Source organism: Triturus cristatus, chromosome 10 (genome assembly GCF_964204655.1).
Source record: "Triturus cristatus chromosome 10, aTriCri1.1, whole genome shotgun sequence".
Taxonomy (NCBI): domain Eukaryota; kingdom Metazoa; phylum Chordata; class Amphibia; order Caudata; family Salamandridae; genus Triturus; species Triturus cristatus.
The window spans coordinates 881,789,611-881,808,474 of record NC_140593.1 but is presented as its reverse complement, the minus strand read 5'-3'; the positions used below and the strand labels follow the sequence as shown (position 1 = coordinate 881,808,474).

The 18,864-nt window shown below is 47.0% G+C and overlaps 1 pseudogene across 1 annotated transcript in view; it reads left to right on the top strand.

Moving 5' to 3' along the window:
* The window catches only part of LOC146796156 (cyclic nucleotide-binding domain-containing protein 2-like), a 462,048-nt pseudogene extending 446,627 nt beyond the window's left edge, over nucleotides 1-15,421 (top strand). The window contains exons 13-14 of the transcript XR_014969544.1: nucleotides 1,587-1,812; nucleotides 12,250-15,421. The product of XR_014969544.1 is annotated as a cyclic nucleotide-binding domain-containing protein 2-like (transcript). The remainder of the gene's footprint in view (nucleotides 1-1,586; nucleotides 1,813-12,249) is intronic.
* The last annotated feature ends 3,443 nt before the right edge of the window (nucleotides 15,422-18,864 follow it).

Sequence of the window (18,864 nt, the reverse complement as noted above, 5' to 3'; positions counted from 1 at the left end):
GGTGGTGTGTGTATAACTGTATATGCAAGTAAATGGATGTTTGATTCTTTATTAGCATGAGTGACTATGTGTGTGAGTAACTCTATGGATGAGTGGCGTTGTGTAACAGGATGTACAGGTGTATGAGTACATATGATGAGTGAGTACATGTATGAGTGACTGTATAGGACTGTTGGTGAATGAGTGGATGTGTATGTGGATCTTAGAATTACTGAATAGGTTGTTGTAACTGATATGTCCATTGTTTTGAAAAAATTTGTTTATATTTTTGAATGTGTGTATCAAAGGTTATATTAGGGGGGAGGAGTTCTGCCACTTTATCACAAGGATGATGTCATCAGTGATGTCATTTGAGATGTCATCAGTGATGTCATGAGTGATGTCACTGACCATGTCATGAGTGATGTAATATGTGATGTCATCAGCAGTGCATTGCGTGCGCGCGAGTTATAGTTAGCTGAACTAACTATAACGGGGGAATTTCAATGATTTTGTACGAGTGAAAAGTCCAACTAACTATAACGCCCCTGAAACCTATGGTTTTTTCAATGAATTTCTAAGGTTTTTTAAATGCTAATTCCTAACTATAACGTACCTGAAACCTATGGTTTTTTCAGTATATATATATATATATATATATATATATATATATATATATATATATATATTATATATTGTGATTGTAGATCGTAATATTAAGTCACATTCCGTAGTGGGACTTTTATTTGGCAATGAACTAAAACAAGCTTTGGTAACATCATGAAGACTGTGAAAATGTTGTCCTTCTCATTATTTTCTCTAAAGTATGCAAAGATGGTCTTGCAGAATGATACCATGTGGGTTGTGTTTTTATAGCTTTGTCACGGAGCATTCAATGCAGGCCACAGTGTTTGCTCCTTTATCTGTATCTTTGCCAACCTGTTTCTAATTGCACCAGCATGCAAAACATTACTCACAGTTCAAAACGTACGTTGCAGAACCTATCCCAGAGATTCACAATCTTCATGTGCACCAGTATTGGCATGGAAAGCTAGGTCAGTGGCCAGAGTTAGAAAATTGTGTACTGGCTGTTTTGGCATTGCCTGTCTCAAGTGCCACTGTTGAGAGGGCCTTTTCACAGATTTACGTTTACATGGGAAGGAAGGAGCAAATGCACATGACCAAAGACTCACCGAAGAAGTATTGTATAGCTTACAATAAGTTTGGCTTGTAAAAATGTATTTGGACCTCATATAAACTGTACGTACACTGTCTATATTCCATGCACAATCAGTGTAGAAAGCAAACAAAAATAAAAGCAAAACGGTCCATAAACACCGGAAAAACTCTGCTTCTGTTGTTTTTAATGACACAAAAATGTGCAACCTCTGTTTAAGGTATTGAAATCACTGAAAAACACCCACTACAGTTTACCAAAAATAGAAACTGTAATCAGGAAAGGCTAGGTATTTACAAGAAATATCTGGGCATGAATATCAACAAGTATTAGAGACTCGCCAACATTTTAACAAGCTTGTTCAAGGAGACGCAGCAAGAGAATAGATTGCTCCCCATCACAAGAATAATTTCTTTTTGGCCTTTTCTAGTGATGATGAGCTCTCCCGGGTCTTCCTGGAGCAGAATCGCTGGAAGATTTTCAAAGGGGACCTTTTGAGTCACCTGAGGCAGTCACCCACAGCCCTGGCGCTAGCTCACCACACAGACATCTCCAAGAAGAAGCGACATGGAAGCTTGGTAGCAAGCGGTGTGTGGGATGTTGACAACAGAGGCGTGCTACGCTTGACGTCTGCAGACAGAGACAGTAGGAGGAAGGTGAGTGTTTTTCGAAATGACAGAAACAACAGACTTTCATTGAATCTAGTATACAAGATGTTTAAGTGACACAATTAGACCTCCTGGAAGGGTCATTATGGTAAGATTGAACCTTGTGTCGTTTTCTTTGAGCATGAATGGCGTAAATTCCAATAAGAGTTTCTTGGCTTTCAGTTTGATCATAACTACAAAACTACACAAGATCGTGGCGATTACGAGAACTTTTAACTCAATAAAAGGTGTAGTCAGTGCTTCAAGTGGGATGAAAACGGTGTTGGAGCCCTAAAACCAGATGTGGCTTGAGAAATCATACCACAAGGTGTGGACTATGTACTTGTAAAATAGCATCCTGGGGGTCTCACTGGATAAAGCATAATAAAAATCAGCAACATAACAGTTTATTTTGCACCTGGGTTCAGGAGTCAGACCAAAATCAATAAAAGAAAAACTTGACAAGGCAAGTTCAAAAGTGCCAATACACTGGTTAGGTCTCGCCTAGGGCAGCGCGCATGCACTGATCTAAGCAGAGGACCTCTTGTAATCACTACAGACTTCTCCAGACTTTCACTAAACTCATGCGTGTGGCTTTTTATTTCTCACACTTTCTATTGGCCTTTGCGTGTGGCTTTCAGCACGCAGTTGGCCAAAGGCGGGTGCATGTCCCACCTTCTCTGTAAATGTTCACTCCCACGGCCTACAGCCGTCGGGAGCGAGCATTGGCACCATCTGTTGTGGATCAGGTTACTGGTCTGGTAATTCTCCTATATTGCTTTGCATTTAACTTTAAATTCCTTTTAGCGTGTGCACAAACACACCACTCCCGGGCTTGTTTTCTATGTCCATCAGCTCAGACATCCCTCTACTCCTGATGTCTGTGCCGCTTCTACGTGACTAGGTCAGACTTCCCCCTCACTTCAGTCCACACCACTTCACCCGCACTTATACATGTGAAGCCCTCCCACCTCGCAGTTCAGACACTCATTCACTCTCATCTGGCCACATTACATAACAGTGCCCCCTTCGTGATGCCCCACAGTTCAGGCAACCCTTTCCATCTCCTGTCTCGCAACACCACCTCGCAGCCCCTTCTCAGGCCATCTACATCCCAGAATTCAGTTCACAGTTATCAGTTCACATTATCTCGCAGCATGTGCAATATTTACACTTCCTCCCATGAAAGGCTTGGGTTACATTATCTGAAAGAAACACGTTAGTTAGATTCCTCACCTTAGAATATCCCCAGGCGTCAGGCTGGATCCGGAAAGATTTTTGTAGCAATACCCCTTGCGCGTCGCTAGGCGTCGTCTGCGGCTTCGCGTCCGTCATCGGCGTCGTGCGCCTGAATGACGTTGTCGGAGTACTTAGACGCCGCCCTCGCGCGCTGACATCAGTTCTTCTTTTTCAGCGCCAGTAAGCGCCGATCCGGGAAGAGCTTACCCCTAGTCATTTTTTGACTAACTTTTTTGACTCTTTTTGGTCTATCGACTCGACTCTGGTGCCGGTACAATGCCTGGTTACAAAGCCAGTGACGCCTATCATCGCCTGATGTCGGTGACGGATCACCATCGCCGGTGCCATTATTGCCTGGGGGCCGACCATGACGCGGAGTCGTGCCTCGATTGTCAGGCCTTGACATCGAAAGCTAGGCGGGATCGGTCCCGTAAGCTTCTCGAGCTTCGGCACTCGGCTCCGCGCCACTCTCTGTCCCGGTCCAGGAGGAGGTCCAAGGACCGATCGCGGAGCCGCAGCCATCGTCATCGCTCGTCGGGTTCTTCGGGTAAGTCGAAGCACTCCAAGAAGTCCAAAAGACGACATCGCTCTTCGGACTCCCCTCGCCGGTCGCGCGACTCGTCCGAGGGTCAGGGTGGTCCCACCCCCGCGGCTCCGTCGGAGCCGCAGGAGCCGCGTCAGTCCACATACCCGCCGGTCCCTGGGACTGACACGACTCCGGCGGAAGTCAGTGCCTTTCTCTCGGCCATGAGGGGCCTGGCTCCGCCGTCGACGCCTGTAGGCGCGCCTTCGGGCCCTGCAGGTTTGACTGGGCGACCTCGCGTGCTGGCGGCTCCGGCCCCAGCGCCGTCGACGGCTCCGACGCCGCAGGTCCCCGAGGGATCCAGGCCTGGATCTCGGTCGGCGCCGGTCGACCTCACAACACCTCCTCCGCCGGCGCCGACACCGGTTCCACCTCCGACGCCGTCCCCGGACGACGTCGTTCCCCAGTTTAGCCCCGGTCCGGGGCCGGCGCGGCGCCGCTGCCGGCGCCGATTGGTGAACGCTACATCTACTGCCCGGCTCCGATCGTTCCTCCTGTTTATCGGGAATCGGATGACGAGGGCGACTGGGATGGGTCTGATGACCCTATGGCCGCTCAGGCCCAACTTTCTCAGGACTGGGCAGAGGAATTGGGGGATGCCGGCGGTCTGGATACCTCCCCAGACGCTGGTTTCATCTCTCCTCCGACTGTGGCCTCGGAGGAGGGTGCAGCCTTCTCAGTGGTGCTGCGCAATGTGGCCGACGCCCTAGGGCTCGAGTTGCCTGCTGTGGCCGTCAGGACTAACGTCCTCACAGAGGTCCTTCAACCGACAGCAAGCTCCACTGAGCCTCTGCTGCAGTTTAATGAGGCCCTCATTGACGTTCTGCAGGGCACTTGGTCCAAGCCCTCCCCAGCCCCTCCTGTGGACCGGAACGTTGCCCGGCGCCACCGCCCTGCTCCGGGCGACACCAGTTTCCTCTCCCAACACCCGACCCCCGAGAGTCTGGTTATCCAGGCCTCAACCTCCTAATCCTCCTTCCCGTCCGCTCCTCCATATCGGGAATCCAAGAGGTTGGAACAGTTTGGCAAGAAACTGTTCTCGTCCCTGAGTTTGGGACTGCGGTCTTTAAATACCGCTTGCCTTTTGGACCGTTATTCCCACTCTCTGTGGGATACGGTGGAGGACGTGCTGCCCTTGTGCCCGGTGGAGGCCCGGACACGACTCACTCAAGCACTTGCTGACGGTCGAGATGCAGCACGGCATGCCATACGGTGTGGACTTGACACCACGGACTCGCTGGGTCGGGCACGCCTGGCTGAGGTCCACGTCATTCTCGGGGGATGTCCAGAGTTCCCTCATGGACATGCCCTTTGATGGCACTCGCCTTTTTGGTGAGAAGGCGGACAGTGCGCTGGCTCGGTTCAAGGACTCCCGGGCCACGGCCAAGTCCTTGGGTCTTTCGGCCCGCGGCCGCAAACTTCCGCCTTTCGTCCCTTTCACGGCCAAGGAAGGGGCGCCTCCTCACGTCCGCCCAGCCACCGGCCGCAGAACCAACCTGCACGCGGTCGCGGACGTGGATTCTGCCGAGGCGGTACTGGAGGTCAATGTGCCGGTCAGTCCACATCCACCTCGGCAGCATCCGCCTCAAAGCCCTCCTAGTCCGAGCTTTCAGGCCCATTCAACGCCAGTGGGCGGCAGAGTTCGCCATCACCTGCTCCACTGGCGCTCAATCACGTCGGACAGGTGGGTGCTGCAAATCGTCCGAAGGGGCTACTCCCTCCCCTTCGAGACGACCCCTCCAGCCATGCCACCGCTGAACCACCGTATGTCGGGGGATCATTTGCATCTTCTACGAGAGGAAGTTTCGGCCCTCTTGGCCAAAGAGGCCGTCGAGCGCGTTCCTGGTCCAGAAGTAGGTCGTGGTTGTTATTCCCACTACTTTCTGGTTCCCAAGAAGGGCAAAGGGGGCCCACCGGCGTTACCTGCGGTTCACGGTGGGTCAGGAGCACTTTCAGTTCACCGTGCTCCCCTTCGGCCTCACCAGTGCCCCTCGGGTGTTCATGAAAGTGATGGCGGTGGTCGCAGATCATCTGCGCAGATCAGGGGTTCCAGTCTTCCCCTATCTCGACGACTGGCTGTTGAAGGCGGGCTCGCCCCAGCAAGTCGTCTCCCACCTCCAGACTACGGCCGACCTCCTGCACTCGCTGGGGTTCTCCATCAATGTGCCGAAGTTGCACCTGAGTCCCTCCCAGAAGCTCCTTTTCATTGGAGCGGTTCTCAATTCGGCGCAGTTCCGGGTCTATCCGCCAGAACAGCGGGTCCGGGACATTCAGGCCCTGAATTCCATCTTCCGGCCTCTGTCCTGGGTTTCGGTCAGGTTGGTGCTGCGGCTTTTGGGGCTGATGGCCTCCTGCATCCTGTTGGTACCTCACGCCAGGTGGCGGATGCGGGCTCTGCAGTGGGACCTGAAGTTTCAGTGGGCCCAGCATCGAGGCAACCTGTCCGACCATGTCCTGATCTCGGAGGGCACTGCAAACCAGCTGCAGTGGTGGCTCACGAATCGCGATTGGGTCAGCGGCAGATCCCTCTCCCTACCCCAACCGGAGCACGTAGTAGTGACGGACGCGTCCCTCCTGGGATGGGGGGGCCATATGGGAGAGGCAGAGACCTATTGGAGCTGAGGGCGACCCGACTTGCACTGAAAGCCTTCCTTCCCTCTGTCCGGGGAAGTGTCGTGCTGAGGCTTGTGCCCGAGACTGCAACTCCCAGGATGCACCGGGGCATTGAATGACAGTCCTGAACTGGAATGTGGCGCCTGTGGTAAGAGAGGGGAGGCTGTCGTCGCTGTCTTAAGGGGGCTGGCCTTTGGCCTATAGCTGGTTAATGCTGGTGTCTGCCCTCCGATATTAGACAGGGCTGTCATTATTACACATATGTAATATGTGATGTACCTCCCATGAGTGTGGTAATGTGCTATCATGTTCGGTCTGGAGAGGGCCAGCACTGCCCTGCAGCTGCGGACACGCCTCTCTAGCACAAATGTGTATACGTCTTTCGTTCTACAGATGTTCCGGCTTCTCTAGAAGTCTGCAGATGTGCAGATTTTTTCATGCTACAGATGTGCAAACTTCTTTCTTTCGTCAGATGTGCAGACGTCTTTCTCTCACTTACATAAGCGCTGACCGCTCTCTCCTACAGACATGCAGACAGACGTCCTTCCACAGATGTGCACTTTTTTCATCCTACCTTCATGGAGAGCCGTTGTCCCATGTACAGATGTGCAACTCGACCTCTCTCGTGTAGATGTCACATATGCCTTTTCCTAATGAGCTGAGGCGTCTTTCCTCCTAGGAGGTAGGATGGTTCACCGGTTTAACACTCACCGCTGATATCTGCTGTGGCCTACAGTTAGTATCTCAGCCTTCCATCCTTGCGAGGTCGTTAAGCCGAGTTCAGTTGACTTGTGTAATAGTAATAACAGTTGTGTGCAGCACAGATGTGCGACATGAACTGCCATATTTCAAATAAATCACGTTATTCCAGACGTGAAGACTTCTGTGCTCCCTTCCCTGCAGATACACACATCTGCCTGCAGAGGCGCACCCCCTTCCCTTATACACATGTACACTCCCCCCTTGTGCATCTCTCCCTGCAGATGTGCATACAGCTGTCTCCCCTACAGCTCGGTGCACGCCTCTCTCGCCTACAGTTGTGCAAACATCTGCCGGTTACCTGCTTACCGACCTCTCCCACCTACAAACACCCACACTTCTCCCCCTAAACACAGGGCTCCCCTACCTATATGTAGACTTCTGATTGGCTCGACAGGTGTCATCCTTCAGCATGTTACAGAATGTTCTCTCCTCCAGAGATGTGCAGATGCCCACCTCCCTCCTGACAGACTCATCTCTGGTCAGACACCTCCCTTCTCTGCAAATGTGCAGACCCCCTTTTGGGACAAACCTTTCCACAACTGTTGGCGGCCGCTGCCCTTTCCTGGGGTTTTAGGGTGATTCGCTGGAGGTCCTTTTATTGTTCATGTCACGTGACTCCTAATCGAAGGAGTCTCCTGTACCCCAATCCTTAAGGTCCCCTACAGAACCCTTGCCCATTGCTTTGAAAAGTTACGTTTCGCAAGGATACATTCATTTTGGGTAGGTAGGGGGAGATTACGTGGTATGCCCAGAATCACAGGTTGTTGAGGCGACGCCGAGACTCGAACCGGGTTCCCCAATTCCAAAGTGGGCACCTCTGGCCGTTACGCCTGCTCGGTGACAGATTATCAGGGGGAGCGCGCACCACTGCCATGCCAGCCGCACCCTAGGGGGGCTGTATGTGTCCAGCACGGTTCGACAAAGGGGCGCACAACCAGAAAATAAAAAGCTCCAAGGGAGGCATAATCTCAAGGTCATTTCAAACGTGGTCAAACGGTCCATCCAGAGACAGCTGCAGCTTGATTAGCTGCCATCATGGAGAACATTCCAGAATGCACCGTGCATGTCCCATATCACATGATATACAATCAAGTTACGGCTTAGCTATTGTTGGTGCAGTAGGTACAGTCGCCTTGACTGTAGACTTTTACAGTGGAACACCAGGCCATGGGGGTCCATTCGTTGCAACCTTGCAATGAAAGTGCAGTAAGTCAGATTTTCCACCAAATAGTGTTATCATTAGTGGGATTTGTAGCTCCCTCGTGTGTAGGACAAAAGTGAAACTACAAGTTCCTGAACACAACGTTTCGTACGGGGATTCTAAAACACGGCCTGAAGGTGTCAAACCTACTTGGCAGCCACGTGACGTGAATCCTGCTTAATCCCTACATAGCTTTGTGCCTTACTGCCAACATAAGCGAAGAGTGGCCGAAGAGTCTTCGTTTCACTGACCCATGCCTGTGCGACAGAACATCCAAGTTAACCACCCTCAACCCGAATAAAAGCCAATACAAACATATACAACTTTGGGTCATTTACATAAATTGCTTACTCCCAGTTTCTTTTTTATTGTGCATTGGCTAGTAAGTCAAACGAGTCACTTGTTTGAAGAAGCAAGCGGTAGCCGTTAGGAGCTGTGCAAAGGAGTCGGACACAGAAGATTTGAACCTGGTTCACCTTAGATTTTCCACATTGACATCTTCGTAGTCCAAACCTTTGACTTTTGTTTTGCCACTTCGATACCGTCCATGTATCCACGGGCACGCATTGTATTATATAGTGAAGAGCACATGCCGACATTTGAAAAGGGGAAAGAGGGAGATTTCGAAAAAAAGAAATCATAAATCAACCTAAATAAATAAATAAACCTGACAAATCGGAGGAATGGATTCCTCCCCATCGACTTAAATTAAAGTAGAGACAATTTTACACAGGAGACCCAAAGAATAAAGCAATTTTAGCATTAAAAAAATCGGTGTTATGCCGCCTCAGTCATGCTTGTTTGCATGTATGTTCTGAAGGTATTTATACAGCTTTTCTGTGCGCTCTGCCATGCTTAAAGAGCTTTAGGTGCGGCCTGACTGCACCCTTTATAGCGCTTTAAACCTATCTCGAAATGGAATAGCTTTGCTATTTGAGTCGGGGGTCATAGCGCCATTTACAGCGCCTGGTTGAAAGAGTGTTTGGCATTCCAATTTGGTCTACAGGAGACATGTTAGAGGTGCTGTGTAAATACTTGTCACTGTACATACGCAGTAACTGTTATGTGCTGGGGAAGGTATGTCCTGTGATGTTAAAATGCTGACCTAATTTATCTGTTCAGTAAAAATACCCCGTGGTCGGTGAATAGTTTTGATTGGGGTAGCTGCAAGCGTAGCTGATATTGACTAAAATTGGCTGTATGTACAACGAGGTGCAGATCACCTGGATGTCGGTCGTTGCAGTAGTTCCTTTCACCAACAAGCATTTGCAATGCAATTGGTCTCGCATTTACAAGAGTTTAAGCTATTGGCATTTTAAATGACAATGCCTTTTATTATTGTTTTAAAAACCCAAACTTAAATAATATTGTCATTTACGATGCCAATAGCTCAAACTCGCGTAAATGCGAGACCTATTGCATTGCAAATGCTTGTTTTTGAATTGGAATGAAGTAATGTTTTAGGATGTGAACACAAATGCTAAACAACAGTAGCTACCTGTCACTTAGTCCTTGTACCACAAAGAGGACTTCTGGTGACACTGTGTTGCAGCACTAGCATATGACAAGCCAGAAGCTCGTTTTTTTTTCTTCAGCAGGTAATTGACAGTAATAAAGCGCCCCAAAGGGCCCTGGTTCAGTGACCATGGGTTATTTTTAGGTCTCGCCTACGGAGCGCACATGCGCTGCATAGGAGGACCTTTAGCCGTCGCTCTGGTCATTTTCAAGCACACACTTGTGCTTGTGGCGGCATCCACCTTGCGGGTGTGCGCAGCGGCGCGCCACAAGCACGAGTGCAGTGATTGAAATGAGCAGACTGCTCTCCCAAGCGCACGCCTCTCTCCTCGCCCACACGTCCCGGCCACTCACTCGCTCCGCCCTCTCCGTCTCCTTTTTGCTCACGCTACTGGTTATCTCTCTATTTTTCTCGCCCCTCTCCATTAACGCGCCAGTCCCACCCCCCAATCCCTGTCTCCACGTTCTATCTCCTCTCAAGTAAATCTTTCTTTCTCTTCCCATAGTTTCACCTTCCCTCTCCATTTCTGACCCCATCACCTCTCACGCCCTCTCTCTAAATCTGCCCTCCGAAGCTCTCACTCTTTCTGTCCAGTTCGTTTTAATCGCTGCTGTGTCACGGGAGGTTTCTAGTGTACCAGAGCTCTGGACATATCGAAAATGTATTTTCTTCTTGCTGTTTCCTTCTTTGCTTTGTTTCTGGGAGGAAGCTTCCAGCCCCATCAAAGCATACTGATCAATTCAAGCCTTTCAAAGAAGAAAGACACAGTTTCCAATTCAAACTCCTCAGCGATTTGCTTTTTGAAAGAAACCTCCCCAGACAGTTGTGTGTTTTATTTTTTTATGAAATGAGGGAATTCTTTTGCACTCTGGTTACTGTTGTCTTTCTCTGTAAAAATCAGAGTGTGTTGTTGTTGTAGAGACCCTTCCGAATGTGCGTTTGGCGTTGGACAGCCGAAGACACAGGAGCGGTCGTGTTGATTTATCGCATGTGTGGATTGTAGGTCTCCAGCTTCCAGGATCGTGGTCTACCGAGCAGGCGGTATGGTGGGGCTCCCCAGAACAGGAACTAACAAAGAGATCCCTTGAAAGGAGGGAAGAGAAGGCATTTAGGCAAAGAATGGCTTGAGTAATGTGCCCTCAATACACACAGCACAAACACTGCAGATTGTGGTCCAGCAGAAACAACACAACAGGAGCGGGGCAAGAGCAGAACCATAGATGGATGTCAAAGAGAATCAAGGAGGCATAGGGCTGCCAGGCTGGGTTTTGTACTCCCCCAGAACCGGGTAGCTACTCCCCGACTTTAATCACGAAAACGAGTATTTGAATAGTCAATAAGTGTTGCTTTAATGTGCCAATACGTCAACACTCACACTTTCACAAATGCTACTTTCATGTGTTGCATGCATGAATGCGCTGAATACTGAAACAAGCATTGGTATAGCCAATAGGTCTCACCTTTGGGACCTTGTAAGTTAAAACAAAAAAAACTGAAGTATAAGACTTCACATTTACATTTACTTTGTATTTAGAATGCAGTAAATGTAAACGCGAAGTCTTTTTTTACTTACATGGTCCCAAAGGTGAGACCTTTTGTCTATACCAATGCTTGTTTGCTTAGCCAGGGCCCAGCCACGGCAGGACTCAACCCCCTTAGAGCACCGAGTTTAGTGTTTCATCAGTTGCCATTTTGGAAGCTTCATTGAGCTTAAGCAACACATGCAGCTGAGAATCACATGCAAATCCAACTGTAGGCCTGATCTCCAGAGAGAGGGTGACATGTTCAGGAAGTCCATACTGAATGGTGTCACTGCCTAATGCACGTCATTTCAAACACCTGTGTACGTAGCAACATTTTGCGAGGGTGGAAGGAAAAACAATTGTATTATATAATTATCTGCCAGGTAACGCATTCCTGCAGGTAGCTGGTATGTATTAAATATTAATATCTGCAAAATGTTGTGTTCAAGGGCAAGACAAGGGGGATTCCAAGACTCCAGAAGAGAGACTTATGCAATCTCAGGCACATCCCTCTTCGCATACTATCAAAAGATTTACTCAATCTAATTGGTTAGTTGGGAAATGTAGTGGTAATCTCTTTAAGATGTGTTTGGGGGAAATGTGGTTGTGATGTTGTAGTAAAAGGAACTTAATAGGAGGAGGACGTCCTGCATTGGCCGTCAGAGGTTCCGTCGTGTAAGAAACACTAGAGAAGTGCAAGTCTGAAGTAAGGAAGAATGCAGGCTTCAGGCCCACAAAGAATAATCCTGCAATATGTGCAATGGCTTTACCTTCTTTATCATTGGCCCCTCAAGGGATGCGCCATGATAACTGAGGGCTAACTGGTGCACCGAACTGAAGATCAGAATATTTTAATAAGCGTCAAAGGGTTAATAATATTTAGCGTTTCTCGGAATATGAAATTTCTGGGAGGGAAAAACATAACAAATCAAATTCCTACACGTAATTGCATGACGTTTCCTTTAAAATCGCCAGGTTCAAACTGGAGCTGTTCTGTTTTGTCTTTCAGATTTGGACAACGCCGCCTAGTCACAGAGATTATGTTTTGAACAACAAGGAAGAGAACACCTTGCCACTGCTGCAGGTCCCGACTAGACTGATCCATGGGATAGACATCCCAAAGCTGTGCGGGAAAAGACTGATGTGCTGACATCATATCAGTGGCTGCCCTCGGTTCGGGAGGGGAGAGGGGGGTCGGGGGGCCTTTGCCTTTGATGGTATAATAAGTCATGTAAGGTTCTCCCGATACCCAGCAGCTCTTCTGCCACTCGTTTTTATAGAGGTATAACCGTACAAATAGAGTGGATCAAGTAAAATTGTAGTTGATTGAGCACGGATTATCCCTCTCTCGGCAGAGGACGGTAGGGAAGCTATGGTGATATCACCCCTCACTGGACAGGAGTGGTTTCAGAGCTACCACCCAACCTCATCTGCTTTGTGAGCACACCACAGCACAACACTCACTTAAAGGGACAAATGCAGTCTGTGTGCTGGGCTTTGGCACTTGCACTTTTAATATTTTTATACCTCTCTACAATTTTTTTTTTTTAAAGCTCTTCAACCAAAATGTTAGCTGCAGCCCTGCTGCGTTATATTGTGGCAACGAGCTTACATTTTGAGTATATACACACACACATTATCTACTGGCGGTCGCCAGTAGATAGTTATAGTTAGGACCGAGTTTCCATAGGAAATCTCAAAATTCTATTTTGAATAACTTTGGCGCCGGTTGATGAATCCTCGCGAAATTTTCATAACTAATGGGGCGCTCTGCTCAGCTCCTACCCTGAAAGTCTCGGGGTGATTCGTCAAGCGGGGGCCAAGAAAAAAGGGGGGTCCCAAAACGCGTTTTCTCCATGCATTTTCCCATAGGACCTTTAGTCGAAGGTACAGCCCGAACGGCTGAACAGAATTACTTGAAATTTGGCAGAGAGGTAGTCCTCAGGTCAGGCATGTGCCTTTTGCATATATGGAGTCAATTTGTTCAGTAGTTCCTGAGAAAATTGCAGTTAAAAGTACATAAATATCTATACTATAAATAAATATCTATAAGCCGGGTCTGGTGGCTCAGTGGACTAATGCGTCTGCTGCAGGGGCCTGTGTTCGACCTCATGGTCACAGGTTCAAATCCCGGCGGGTCCACTCAGCCTTTCATCCATCTGAGGTCGATAAAATGAGTACCATTGAGTTGGGTAACAATAAACATCTGTTATTCAGCGCCAAGATACCCGTAGTGGTGAACGTGCACTTTACAAATACACGTGTTATGTTATGTTATGTTTATGTTATAAGCGCGCACCGTGCGCGCACCCTTACGTGCGCGAGTGTAATTCTGATTGGTGGTTACATGTCAGTCAACGTTCGAATCGGTCGAAATCAGGAAGTGTCGGCCGCCATTTTGTTTGTTTTGGGTGCGACACTGAAAAAGAGAGGTGGCGAACGTGAAAAGGGGGCAGGGTAGAGAGTTCCTGACCCCCTAGCCTTTGTCAGGGGGTCCCTGAAGGACCCCGAAGGGTGAAAAAAACATTTTTTTTTTAAATCGCACGGTGCGCGCACGGTGAAAAACCTTTAAAAAAAAAATAATAATACATACATAACTTAGCATTTAAAAAACCGTACAAATTCACTTAAAAAACCATAGGTTTCACACACGTTATAGTTAAGAATTAGCATTTAAAAAACCTTGCAAATTCACTTAAAAAACCACAGGTTTCACACGTTATAGTTAGGTGGACATTTCACTCGTAAAAAACCAATGAAATTCCCCCGTTATAGTTAGTTCAGATAACTATAACTCGCGCGACCACCACTCTATCACAAGGATGATGTCATCAGTGATGTCATCAGTGATGTCATGAGTGATGCCACTGACCATGTTATGAGTGATGTAATATGTGAAGACATCAGCCATGGATTGCAGGCGCGCGAGTTATAGTTATCTGAACTAACTATAACGGGGGAATTTCATTGTTTTTTTACGAGTGAAATGTCCACCTAACTATAACATGTGTGAAACCTATTGTTTTTTAAGTGAATATATATATTACCTACTGGCGGTCGCCAGTAGGTAGTTATAGTTAGGACCACGTTTCCATAGGAAAACCTCAACATTCTATTTTGAATAACTTTGGCGCCGGTCGACAAATCCTCGCGAATTTCTCAAAATAGGTGGGGCGCTACGCTCCGCTCCTACCCTGAAAGTCTCGGGGGGATTCGTCAAGCGGGGGCTGAGATAAAAGGGGGGTCCCAAAACGCGTTTTTCCCATGCATTTTTCCATAGGACCTTTAGAACGAGCTACAGCCCGAACGGCTGAACAGAATTACTAGAAATTTGGCAGAGAGGTAGTCCCTAGGTCAAGGAAGTGCCTTTTGTAGGTTTGGTGTAAATCTGTTCAGTAGATTCTGAGAAAATAGCCTTTAAATCAATATATATATCTGAGCCCGCTTACGGTACGCTTACCGTACGCTTACCGTACGCTTACCGTAAGCTTACGGTGGCGTGCGCGAGCGCGATTCTGATTGGCTCTTAGATCTTAGTAAACATTCGAATCGGCCGAAACCAGGAAGCGGCGTCCGCCATTTTGTCTCTCGCACTGAGTGTTGTTTATCAAACATGATGGCCAAAAACATGTTACGGGGCTGTTTTGACAACTCCCTCCCACATAGTCATGTTGAGGGAGTCCCCAAACATCCCCCAAGAGCAAAAACGGTTTTATTTTTTTTTCGGCAATTTCGCGGGGTACGCTTACCGTACGCTTACCGTACGCTTACCGTAAGCTTACCGTACGCTTACGGTAAAAAAAAAAAAAAAAAAAATCACTATCCACACTTACCCCACCCCCTGTGCTTTTGGTGGCCGCAGGCCACCAAATGTGCAGGGCTTATTAATAGAGAAAAAAAACGTAATTTTGGCAACATGAAATTATAAAATCGAAATAAAAAAAACACTATCCACATTGACCTCACCCCCTGTGCTTTTGGTGGCCAAAGGCCACCAAATGTACAGGGCTTATTAAAGTTGATAAAAACCGTGCACGGAACGAACTGCGTTAAGTGGGCGCGCACGCCACAAATGGCGTAAAGTAACTTAGCATTTAAAAAACCGTACAAATTCACTGAAAAAACCATAGGTTTCACACACGTTATAGTTAGGAAATAGCATTTAAAAAACCTTGCTAATTCACTGAAAAAACCATAGGTTTCACACATGTTATAGTTAGCTGGACATTTTACTGATAAAAAACCAATGAAATTCCCCCGTTATAGTTACTGTAGGCAACTATAACTCACGCGACCGTATACCTCTGCTGATGACATATGTGTCTTTATGAAAAAAAAATATTTGTAATATATGTATAGCTAAAATTTAATGGAAGAAGATATGGGCAAATAAGTGTCTAAATACAGTATTAGCATCAGCAGAGGATTGCGGTCGCGTGAGTTATAGTTGCCTACAGTAACTATAACGGGGGAATTTCATTGGTTTTTTATCAGTAAAATGTCCAGCTAACTATAACATGTGTGAAACCTATGGTTTTTTCAGTGAATTAGCAAGGTTTTTTAAATGCTATTTCCTAACTATAACGTGTGTGAAACCTATGGTTTTTTCAGTGAATATATATATATATATATATATATATACACATTCACATGCATATACACAGAGAGAATATATCGGGTAACTGTGTAAAATAGCCCAATTTTACCATCAAGGGTTCCCGGTGACATCATAAATAGCCAGGCCAAAGATTGAGTGGTTTGCAAATGCCACTAGAATACTGAGTTGGCATATAGGACCTTTTTATACATGGTACACACTATGGGCCAGATTCAGCAAAAGTTTTGCGTCGCCCTTTTGCAAGGGCCACACAAAACCTAGGTGAGATTTATCAAGCCACGCAAGGCCACCTTGCGTGGCCTGATAAATCTGAAGTAAAGCAAGGCAGAGCAAATCGCTGCCTGGCGTTACTCTGCCCTGGGAGGCGTTCCAGGGGTGGAGTGTGGGTGTCCTCAAGCATCCACCCATGGATTTTGGTGCATTCTCAGATTTACCATTAGTAGTAGACCGCGGAATTTCTCCTTGTTTTTCCGCTTTCTACATGTGCTGCATTCTGCTACACAAAAACGTAGAAAGAGGCAAATGCCTCTGAATATAGTTTTTTGCAGGAAGGTGTCCCTTCGTGCACAAAAACAATCCTGCCTATAACTCAGGCACCCTTTCACCATGACGCAAGGGTGCCTGCATTTGTACTAGGCTGCTAATTGAGCACCAGCGCAGGCAGAGGACAGGAATATGCCATATCTTGATACATATGGCGCATTACTGCCCTCCCTCTATCACACCGTGCAGCGCAGCAAGGTGTCATGCTGCATTGCATCAAAGTTTGATAAATATGGCCCAAGTGTTTTAATATTACTTGTTAATTTTGAGGCAGATACCTTGAGAAAGCTATTTTCTTCAAAGTGCAGCTAACACTGGGAAATGGTAGAAATTATAATTTTCAGGCTTTGCTTACCTTTCAGTATAAATGGTTAATAAAACAATGGTGAGGGTATGTAGTTTTAGGCGATTCTGTGACTTCAGTGTTTGCTTTATAATTATGAGTATATTGGGTTTACCACACAGTGTGCCCAATTTGCAGATTTGAACAAAAATGTTGCTTGTAAATGGATTAAAATAATACTGGCAGAGAATGTGTCCATAAATTGCATTTATTGCTGCATAATGTAAATAACCTTGCAACATAAACCTTTCCTTCTTGCCTCATAGTCTTAGTAGCCCTAACAAGTTTTAACCAATACAGTGTGGTTTGGGTGTTGATAAAATCCATAATTGATAGGCAACTAAGAAATGTTTTCCATATTTCACAGCTCCCTGTGAAATATGTTTTTTTATACCACTCACTTTTATGCAATAAAGGTGGTGGTGGTGGCGGCAGCGGTAGTGGCGGCGGCGGCAGCAGCGGTGGGTGACTCCAGTGCTCTATACTACCGCACCAGTCTCCTTAGGAACCTCCAAATGGTGCTGCTGCACATCACAGACATAGCTAGCAATAGATAGAAGAGAAACTTCTTTGGCTTGGCCTGGTCTAGGCAAAACAAGACATCACTAAGTCCTGGAAACTGGCTGAGCCCCCTTCGGTGGAGAAAAGAATTGGGCCATTGTTTGAGTATGGATAGACCTTATATACATTGGGATGTCCCCAGAAGCACTCCACAATTTGGGGTGAATTGTGGTCGCGACCTGGAGATTCTTGTTGAACCCTGTCCTAAACAGCCTTGGTTAATGGGAAATTAGATACTTTCTTTCTGAGAATACAAGGGCCTACTATTCTGTTTGTGCTGGTTGGGTAAAGGGATCTGGCATGTTTGTGGTGCAACTGAGAGAATCAGAGAAGCAACTGAATGTCATACTGTGTGCTTGGTTTGTACTAGTCTGTAACGTGCAAATCAAGCAAAATTCCCTTTTAATTTTATAAACGCCAATAAGACGTTTTGTGAAGAAAAAAAATACTATCTAAGTGCTCCTGGTAACTGAGCTTCACCTGCCCCAGATCTAATCACCACAACTCCAAAATGCACAACCTGAAACGCAAAACCACACAAACTTTCCAAATTGTTCCAACAGCTTAGCTTCCTCAACAACACAGTTAAATACTACCTCTAACAGGAACAACTATGCTGGACTCACCTAATAATAATAACTGAAGACCGTGTCTCTCGTGCCTATGGTCAAACACTCTTCATCGAAAGGGCAATCGAAACCTTTTAGACACAACTACAACGAAGACAGCGGGACATTCCCTGTTCTCGTTAATCCTACCACTTTTGGTTCATACTTACTCCCACTATCTATCCTTCACTAATCGCCCTCCTCTCCTTCTACTCCCTCACTTTCTTCTTACCTTTCTCTCCGCATTCCATAATCTTTCATTATCTTGCTGCCAATGCCTTGCTTTTACATGTTCATGTTTCTTTTCCGACTGCCTTCTCTCACCTTCATCCTTTTAACCCCTCTCTAGCCTCACCTACTTCCTCCTTACCTCAACCCCGCTTCCATGCTTGTAGCTTTCTTTATGCTTATACCAGTGAATCTTCTTTCCCCCTCAAACGTTCACCCTTCTCAAGTCACCCGCCCACCCTCTTATACAGCCTGCCCTGTCTTTTCCAACCTCGTGTGCACCTCGGCTATGTTTCCCTTCTACACTAATCCTCTCTTTCTCCTCGTCTCCATTTATTTCACGATTTAGCACCCTCCGGTGCTTGCTTCCGCATTCTCAATCCCCCTCCAACACATGTACTTCTACCTCTTGCTTCACTCCTCTACTCCTTCTCTTCTTCTGATCAGCCCTGTAATGCCCCAGCTTGACTTCAAGAATGACCCCCCAGTCCAACTCCCATCTCCTTCCAACTACCTACTAACTCCCTCCCACTCGCTGACTTCCCTGTCTCCTAAATTGAAAATCAGCGAACAAGAATTATTGAACATCTATGATCTTATCTCAGACTCTACTTCCAAGATGCTCCTTATTACTGAAACCTGTTCTAAGTGATAATAATGCATCAACTCTACATGAATTCGTCCTTACAGGCTACAAACGTCTAGTGAGAATGCCTTCCATTC